The sequence below is a fragment of the Haliaeetus leucocephalus genome, unplaced genomic scaffold (assembly GCF_000737465.1).
Source record: "Haliaeetus leucocephalus isolate CR32 unplaced genomic scaffold, Haliaeetus_leucocephalus-4.0 Scaffold556, whole genome shotgun sequence".
NCBI lineage: Eukaryota > Metazoa > Chordata > Aves > Accipitriformes > Accipitridae > Haliaeetus > Haliaeetus leucocephalus.
In genome coordinates, this window is record NW_010972992.1 from 4160375 (window position 1) to 4160634 (window position 260).

Consider the following 260-nt stretch of genomic DNA (forward strand, 5'->3'; position numbering starts at 1 on the left):
GGCGGCCGGCGCCCGCCCCCGGCCCCGCTGCCAAAGTGACTCGGGGAGGACCGGCACGGCAATGACATCAGTGCTTTAAACAACTTGTTATTCGGGAGCAATCAGCTGCAATTAGGTATTAATTAAGTATTATGAAAGTTGATTATTTAAGTGAATTCGGCTTTCGTCTCTCCGACTATGGTAAGTACAGCACAATTGTCCTTTTCCTGCCCCCAGCCCCCCGCCCGCCGCTCGGCGGAGCCCCCGGTCGGTGCCGGTGC

The 260-nt window shown here is 56.9% G+C and overlaps 1 protein-coding gene across 1 annotated transcript in view; it reads left to right on the forward strand.

Annotated features, from left to right (window-relative positions):
* Positions 1–81: 81 nt before the first annotated feature.
* Positions 82–260, forward strand: part of CASZ1 (castor zinc finger 1) — a 78793-nt gene continuing 78614 nt past the window's right edge. Inside the window, exon 1 of the mRNA XM_010577330.1 lies at positions 82–180. The gene's annotated coding sequence lies outside the window, so the exon portion shown is untranslated. The remainder of the gene's footprint in view (positions 181–260) is intronic.